Consider the following 8,742-nt stretch of genomic DNA (forward strand, 5'->3'; position numbering starts at 1 on the left):
GGAGCAAGCATAGCCCCTGTGGCACGGTACTACCTGTAAGCTCTGTGCTTGGACCCCTGCAAGTAGCTGGATGCCTTCCAGCCCTTGCCAGGCCACCCCCACTGCCTGTCTCTCTGTCCCAGGCCCATGTAGCCAAGTCTGTCACAGACACACTGTCCTTGCCCTTTACTCATCTTGGAGGGGCTTCTTCTCTTGGATAAAAGTTGTCCTTATCCTCTCCTGGGGTGCTTTTATCTTTTTAGAGGATGCAGTTGGTAGCAAAGCCCTTTGCCCCAGGCCACACAGCTTCCGAAGTGGGTTTGTTTGTCAGGAGTGTTTTCCTGCAGGCCTGAGCCCAGGCACCCATGACATTGCCAGGTGCCAGCTCCCTCCCATGCCCACAAACCTCACCCTGCAGCAGGGAAGGCACGCCTAGACCCCCTGCCTCACTGCTCCCTGTGTGGGTGCTGTTGAGAGCCCTGAAACCATGAGTCCTGCCTGACCAGGGTAGGGATGATCAACAGCTAAAATCACATAAATCATTAACCCATTGGGCCAAAATACACATGCACAGCACTCAGGGAGGTACCAGGGGCATCCAGAGGAGACAGTGGCTGCCTCTTGCACCTGGGGCAACACAGGCAGGTCCAGGGGAGGAAAAGAGGGATCAAACTGATTATATGAGCGACACCCTTGATTTTCCAATCCCCCTGGCAGAGGAAAGGCCATGCCACGCTTCTTTCCTCACACCCCACCTCTGCCTGGCTTCCCAGGCAGCCCAGACCCCCGAGGGTACAGCAGAGCTCATTGTGCCCATCACATCAGAGTCCCCTGGGGTTCATGGTGTGTCTCAGTGTCTTTCCCTCCCTATCCCAAGGGGTTCTGCTCGATCAGCATACACCTCAGCCCTCGTGGCTGCTGAGCAGCTTCAGATCCTGCTTGTTAACAGAAGCCATGGCTGAAGAAATAGCAGCTATAAATAGGCTGAATGAATGTAGCCAGCCCCAGCAAAACAGGCCTCCGGTCCCCGAGGAGAGCTGCCCCAGTTCCAGAGGCTGAGAATAAAACAGCTGCTGCAAGAAGAGATGCTTTGCTCCTCTTCCCACACCTCCCCTCTGCCACCATCCCACACTGCGCACCCAGAGCCCATTCTGCCCCCAGAGCTGCTCCTTCAGGGCCAGCTCCTGCACAGGGGAAGGGCGATTCAGGGCAAGTGGCCCAGGGATGTTCCCACTCTGGGGCTCAGCATGGGTCCTTGGGGTGGGCAGGAAACCCCTGGGGAGACAGGCTCTGGCTCCTACACGCTTTTCAACTGGGTGATGAAATGGGATGGAGACATTCCCCGAGGTGACTTTCATCCCCCAGAGGGGTCCCCAACCTTTGTATCTGCTCATCTGTGCCAGCAACCCCCAGGGCTGCTGGGGAGTCACAGCAAGGAGGCACCCCACACCCCAAAGCGTGCAGCCTCCCTGCCGAGCCCCACAAAAGGAGTAGCTGAGCCTCCACAACCTGTGACAATAGTCCGCAGCAGCACATACACCAGGGAACCCCTTCAACAAACACACAGCACCAGCGCAACCTAGAAACCAGAGCAATTTCCGGATTCCTGCAAATTTACTCCTGAGAATAAACTTAGAAAAAGAGGAGGAAAAACCACAGCACATACCAGGAGCTCAGGATCTGCAGGAGCTGGTAGAGAGCCAGAGCAACAGCACCTCATGGCAGCAAATGAATCAATTAGGGCTGCAGATGTTTGTCTCTGCCAAATTTAAAGGGGGCAGCCCCCAATCCATGGGGCTGTTGGGCCAGAAAGGCAGTCAGCTGTCCATCTCCTCAGCTGTGAGGGCTTGAGGGGATCTGACTTCAAAATCTCTCCTGTGGCTGGGTTTTACAAACCATAAATGTATCCAAGGAGGTTTCAAAATGATCTCCCTGCTCAGAGCCCAGTGACAAGCAGAGAAGCAGCCCCTTGTCAGATGTGTGTCCCAAGGTGCCTGCTGAGGATGGACTTCCTAGGAAGGAGCTGCTGCAGGGCTGCCCGAAAGAGTCCCCATCAGCAGAGCCACCAGGGAGCTCAGTCTCCTCGCCACGTGTCTCAGGCCGTGCTTGCTTTACTCCTGCAGCCCTTGCATCCTCCAGTCAGTGTCACCATGCTGGCCTCTGCCACCAGGGCCAGTCCAGCCGGTCCTTGGCCAGGGCTGGCCTTGCTGGCACCATTTTTGGCTGGCTTTGGGATCTCTCTCAGCTCCAGCTGCTTCTTTCCAAGGATATCCCTTATTTCTTCCAGGCTTGGCAGCTCATAAAGTGTGAGGAACCGGAGCCAGCAGGTTTGTGAAACATCACAGCCAGCACTGGGCAGGGATGGAGGCACTGTGACCAGGGAATCCAGGCACCTGGGCTCCACTTCAGCTGTCCTCGTGGCCATCTAACCTGAGACCTGTGGGCACGGGGAATCCCAAGCTGGTAGAAAGGACAACGTCCATCCTCCTGCTGCCTCTGAAAACAGTCAGGCCTTCATGAGAGAGCTGAGAGCTGCAAAAGGGCTGGGCTTTGTCTCTGCTGCTCTTCACAGAAGCTTTTCTGGGCTAGGAAGTTCACTTGTGATCTTGTTCAGAAAAAATAGCCTGGGAAGGCTGTGAGGAGCTGGGAGGCATCTGCCAGGGGCATTGCGGAGCAGCAGAAGGAAAAGAAAAAGGAAGGTTCAGATAAAGGAGCACTTGAGACCCTCCAGCAGATTAACAGCTCATGGGTAATTAAAGCTGAGCCCTGCTGGGACTCCGTGATTAGTTTTGCTCCTGTGCAGAGTCGGGAACCAAAAGGTTGGAAGGGCTGAAATTTGCCTCCACAGCAAAGGGAACAAAATGAAGAGAGAAGGAAAAAAAAAAAAAGTATGCATAGAAGAAGGAAAAGGAAACCACACAAGTGCAAGATTTGCTGGTGAAAGCGAGCAGCCATGATTTCAGGTCCCCAGCTCAGCGCAGAGCACAGCCACCTGCTTCGCACGGGGCGGCACGTAGCTCCCCCGGCCTCCCCGCTGCTGCCCCTGCCTCCCGCACCCCGCAGCTCCCCTTCTCACCAGTGTGCTGCCCGCACCCCGAGCTTCTTCTGGGTGTCTCGGGCAGGCAGAGCACAACTTCTCACTCTAATTTCTCACTGACAATCCTCCAAGGGAAACTATGGAGCTGAAGACATGCCCAGGACGTCCAACCCATCCTCCAATGGATGCTCAGGCTCAGGGGCTGGCGAGAAAATCAGGTTTTATAGTCAGGTGCAGTGTAGCCCCCACCCACCCCTCTGGCCCTAGCCAGCCCCCACCCACCCTCCGTGGCGGGGGATAGCCCAGTACTATTTCTGCACCACCGACCCTGTCTCCACTCCCCATGCTGGCACCTCCCCTCTGCTCCACAGGCACCAACCACCTTTTCTATTTTTTTTTTCATCCAACCAAATCAAATCACCGGGGTTAACCCAGAGCAAATCCTGCAGGTCTGCGGTCAGCTCTGGGGGGGTGCCACATCTCCGTACACCCCAAGGAAGCACGTCCAAAAGCACACCCGGTTTAGCAACGCTGCTTCCAGCCAACCTGACCCCACCACTTCCCAGGGCGGCAGGGAGAGCCAGAGCACACGAGAGCCAGAGCACACGAGAGCCGTGCAAGCAGCCCTGCTTTAATGCTGCCTGTTACAGCCTCGGGGCATGCATGCCTGCATGCACAACCAGGTGCACACCCTGCACCAGCACAGGAGGTTTTGGCAAGCTCCCAGGTTAAACAGCATCCACAGTCTGTCACCCTTCATCTGTCCACAGACCAACCCTGGCAGCAGGGCACAGTGCCTTGGGTACCCCCACCCCATGGCAGACCTGCAGCCACCCCCTGCACAGCCCCACAGACAGCCAGACAGACTTCCCCACGTGCTCTTTCACCATTTCCCTCCTGCCGTCCCCAGCAGGGCTGCCCGGCTCCCAATCCACCCAGTCTGGCAGCTGCTCAGCATCATCTGGTGGCTGCAGACCAGAGGCCCAGGGGGTACCCGGCTGGTTCGGGGTCAACCGCGGCTGCTGGCTGGCTGAGAGGTGCTGGGGTATCTTGTACCCTCTCTCGCAGCTCCTGCTCCTTTGCCAGTGGAGGGTGGGCTGTGTCCCAGAGGAGGACCACATCCCACCGGGTGGCAGCACCCAGAGGACCACGTCCCAGCAGGCTGCAGTGCCAGGAGAGATGGGATAAGGTCCCCATGGCACTGGTGGGGCCCATGGGGCTCGTGGTGCCACCATGGCACCTCACCACCTCCGCCGCCACTAGAGGCCGACACCGCCCAGGGAGGCCCCACCACCATGGCGGCCACCCCAGCCTGCCCCGGCCCACCACCGGCCCCGCCGCTTGGGGAACCCATTGCCGCGCCGGTGTGTGAGCCAGCCCCAGCTGAGGACGGCAGCCAGCATCTATCTTTCTTTTTTTCTTTATGTGTTTAAATGTGTTATTTTTTCTTTCCCCCCCTTCTCGCTCCTCCTCGTCCAATTTGTCTTCAAGGCTGACACAAGAGAAAACCCCAAATGACAGCGCCTGCCCGGCACAGTTTTACCACAGTATCCTGAAAAAGGCATCTGGCGAGCTGATAGTGCAGGGGGGCTCCGGGCGGGAGCCCCTGCCGGAAGCGGAGGACTGGCGGCGGTTGAAGGGCCGATGCTTCAGTGCGGGCAGCAAACAGGAAACGTCCCCTGGGCCTGGGGAGATCCTCCAGGGCCACCCCAGGGTCTCGAGGCACAACCGAAGTGGCCCACCCCGCTGGGGACATGGTGGGCCCACCAGGACCCCTGTCCTCCCTGCCCAGCCCCCGCTGCCACCTTGTGCCGGGCCCCATGTTGTGCCTTTGAGCTGCCTCCTCCTCCTGAAGGCAATGGCCGTGCACACCACGGCTGGAGAAGCTCTGCCAAGACTACGTGGGCTTCGTCTCTGTGGTGGGCGAGACCTGGTTTTGATGGCTTTGGCTCAGGGGACATCTCCTTTAGGTGCCACCTGTGTGGCTCTGCACAGTGCCTGGCCTGAAGCCACTGCTGCACCAGGGGCTCCATGGGTGGTGGGGAGCATCCTCTTCCCATGGGAACACGAGGGCTGCACACGGCAGTGGCCCACATGGCAGAGCCAGGAGGTGCAGAGCATCGCATGGCCAGCAGGGATGTGTCTGCCTCAACCCTACAGCTATGGGCTGGAGAAAGCCAACCTGAGCAAAGAGTGACCTGAGAGCACCCACGCCTCTGAGTTTGGCATGGCATGGGACACTCAAAGGAGAGGACCCCGCTCCTAACACCTCCGAGCACAGCACAGGGGTAGGCAGCAGAGGAGCAGAGAGCTCGTGGCTAAAGCAGGAGCCACAACACATGTTGTGTTGGGTCCCTTCTCACCAAGACGAGATGCTGGCCTGGGCACGTGGGTTCTGCTGGCTGCCTCCATGTCATCGTGCCTCTGATCACCCAGCCCCAGCACATCCATCCGCCAGAGGACACAGCTTGGTCCTCTCTCCCCATCCTTCCCAGTTCCTGGCTGTACCAGGCTACCGGGCAGCTGTGCAAGGCTCTGCCCCAGAGCTTGTCATTAGGATGACTCTGCTCTCAGCTAGGTACACAAGCAAAAAGGTCCTGGGCACTTCTTACCCTCTGACCCTTGAACTGGTCCAAACTGCAGTGGTCCAGGGCTTGTTGAACTTGAACCGAAGACAGGAGATGATGGCTTACCAAATATCCTCCCAGGGTGAAATTTTCACGCTCACCGCCTACAGAGCGGCATCACAGTGGCAACAGTTCAGAGCAGGGACAGGAAAGGTGATGCTTGGCACCTCTTTGGTAAATCTGCCGTGCAAAGAGGAAAAGGGATCAGTGACAGAAAGGCAATGAGGAGCTCAGGGCCAGCCCCAGGGGATGCTGCTCCTGAAAGCCAAGCTGGTGTCCGCAGCCAGAGCAAGCTGCGCTGGGTGAGTGTCACAGGCAACTTGCCACCAAAATCCCTGGGTTGTTTTCCAGCAGGCACTTGGTTCATCTGGCTCCCCCAGGGGCTGTGCAACAGAAGCACGGCCCTCCTCACCCTGCTGTGGAAGGAGGTTCACCCCTGTCCCCCCCCGCCCTGTTCCTTGCATGCCGGTAAGGGCAAGGACAAACCTGTGGCCAGCCACCAGGAACACACCTCTGCTCCCAACCCCGTGCTGCCGCTGCCACAGGGTCCCAGGCAGCCAAGACCGCAATTTCCTGCTGCTCAGGGGACTGATGTTTATGCTGACACACTTTTATTGTAACCTTTGGTACCAGGGGAGATCATACAAGCTAGAGGCATTCAGAGGGAGCTGAGGAGGTGGTGATGAAAGAGCAAATCCATGTGGTGTGGGTTAGCAGCAGTTAGCAAGGACAAGGTATGAGCTCAGGTATGGAGGATCAAGTGAGTACCAGCACCAGGGGAGGTGAATTGCTTAGGTGCTAAAGCTAAAAAGGGACTAATAGAACAGAGCATCACAATGAGCATCCTGACAGAGCTCAGTGTCCTGGAGAAATTGGTCCCTGATAGCTGCTGTTTGAGATATATAAAACCTGGCTTGTTTGAAAAGGAACTGGCAGTACAGAGCTGCAGGAACTGAAGGACTCAACATCATCAAAATAAATGACTGAGTGAGCCTCACCCCTGAGCAAGGCTGCGGATCTCCAGCAGGCGGGTGGATGCAAAAACCTCTTTGCTTTATCCCGGCCAACAGCCCGAGAGCACCTTGGCGCACGGCACAGCCTCGCCTCCGCGGGTGGCCAGCGCAGAGCACAAGCAGCAGCCAGCTGGTCCCGCAGGAGCCGGGAACACCGGTGGAGGACGTACATCCCATGGGCAGCGAGCCAGGCTTGCACCCTGCCTGCCCTCCCTGCTCCTCCCATCCCGGCTGGTTCCTGCACCCGCAGTGCCCCTGCCTTTGCTGGCACAGGCCACGCGGTGTCCCAGGCCAGCCCTGCCTGCAAAATTTGGTGTAGCCTTGGCCTTGGGACATCCCGGTGCCGGAGGAGTGGAGCAGGCAGGAGCTTTTGCTACCTTAGGGACGTCAGGCCCCTGTGCCACGGGGTGCCTCTGCATGGCAGCTTTATGAACCCGCAACAAACCTGCTGGGGGCAGCGCCGGAATTTGCCGTCCTTACTGTTTGCTAACGACTTGTGAGTGGACTTTGATTTTCACCACCTGCATTCAGCATCCCTGGTTGTCCAACAAACACAGTGAGGGAACGAGCACAGCTGAGACAGGCAGGCACTGCACACACTCAGCTCCCAGCTCCGGCAAGATTTACCGTTCACTGCTCACAGAAGATGATTTTGTCACCCATCACTGTTGATTGTGCTTGGGATTGTCCCACACCGGCACTGGCCACCTCCAACTTCACGAACAGGAGCAGGCATCGCCTTCGCAATAGCTCGGTGGGTGCATGAACACATCGTTGCAGCCAGCCCGTCCACCCACTCCCTGCAGACCTGCAAGGAGAGGAGAAGGAAACCAAACTAGAAAAGGGCTGAGGTGGAAAATGCTTCTCCCTGACTCTTCACCCAGCCCACAGAAGAGAAGAGCCTTTAGTTCCCCTTCTACTCCTTCTTACGGCAGAAAAGAAGGTGCTGCGGCTGCTTGGGGGATGCTGTATGTAAAAAGAGCCTCCGTACCCCCGCAGCCAGACCCCAGGAGTTCACCGCGGCCATTCCCCACCGCGGCTCCCGGGAGGCCGGCACCGCCGCGGGCCCCATCGCTGCCTCCTGCTCCCCGGGGTGCCACCCTGCCCAGCCGGGGGGCCCCGGCCCCGGCTCCCCGGGCCGCAGCCGGGCTGGCCGCCAGCAGGTGGCCCTGCAAGCCCGCGCTTCACCCTGCCGCAGGCCACCGCTGCTCAACTGCAGGGCCACCGCCGCCCCGGCCACCACCTCCCGGCCGCAGGGCCACCACCACCCGGCCGCCCGGCCCCGGAGCCACCGGGACTGGCGCTGGCCGCAGGGACACGGGGAAAACCGGAGGCACCTCTGGGAGGTGGAACTTTGTTCCCCCACCTGTGCCCACCCCGGTTTGGGGCTTTGAGGTGTTTTGCTGGCTCAGCCCAGAGCCCAACCCCACGCTCTGCATGCAGAGAGGGGTGCAGGAGGGATGTGGGGCAGGAATAGGAGGGATGTGGAAGGGATGTGGGGCGAAGGTGTGAACAGGACAGACACGACCCCACTGAAGCCCAGCTCCTGGGGCTACTTAATTAAGCCCTGGTTTCGAGCTGCCTTTTCTCTGAGCTAACCTGGCAAGACTTTTGTTTGGGATGATGCCACGGGCAGGTTTTGAGGAGCTGGATACTCCCTTGGGAGAGATGTACAAAGAGCCCAGGGCACAGCAGGGGACAGGGAGGGAAGGTGATGCACTGGAGGCTGGATTGGGACATGGATTGCCTCATTCAGGTGGGAAAGAGTGTGTGACCCGTCAGACATGAAAATTGCCTAACAGAGCAGCAGAGAAAGGAGAGCTGGAGAGAAACCTGCCACTGGGGTCACCAAAGGTGATGGAGCAAAGGAGGCCTCCAAGAGGCTCTTATACCTGCATGGCTGGAAGCTGCGGGGTCCTGGAGAAGCCGTGGTGATACCGGGAGACCAAGCAGTGTGGGGGACTCTGAACAACCAGGCTTCTCTGGCAGTGCAGGCAAGGCTGGAGCAGCTGACAGCAATAACGAGGGAAGCTTTGTTCCTGCAGGCAGCCATGGTAAAGCACCTTCTTGCAGCCAAGAGTTCTCC

This window comes from Nyctibius grandis, chromosome 10 (assembly GCF_013368605.1).
Source record: "Nyctibius grandis isolate bNycGra1 chromosome 10, bNycGra1.pri, whole genome shotgun sequence".
Classification (NCBI taxonomy): Eukaryota; Metazoa; Chordata; class Aves; order Nyctibiiformes; family Nyctibiidae; genus Nyctibius; species Nyctibius grandis.